Below are 348 nucleotides of genomic sequence, written 5' to 3' on the forward strand. Positions count from 1 at the left end.
AAAAAAAACCTAAAACAAAATCTTAAAAAGAATAAAACATATTTGATGCACAAGTATAAAACTTTAGATTACAACAACTACTGGAGGCATCTTTGTATAATTATGTGGGAATATTCCTGTGCAATTGTAGGATGTGACATATTTGACAGCATTTTTCTCATTGAAGTGTTTTAAACCTTCCTCTTTATTAACCACTAGAGGGTGTTGTTACACTAGTTTTCACATGCAGGCCTTAACATATGAAAAACTTAGTATAAGCTGAACAAGTCACTAACGCTAACAAAGAGTTAATCTATCGACCAAAGAATCTATTTTATAAGATCTGATGGGATTTACATGAGATAAAAA

The sequence above is a fragment of the Austrofundulus limnaeus genome, unplaced genomic scaffold, assembly GCF_001266775.1.
Source record: "Austrofundulus limnaeus strain Quisiro unplaced genomic scaffold, Austrofundulus_limnaeus-1.0 Scaffold1047, whole genome shotgun sequence".
Lineage (NCBI taxonomy): Eukaryota > Metazoa > Chordata > Actinopteri > Cyprinodontiformes > Rivulidae > Austrofundulus > Austrofundulus limnaeus.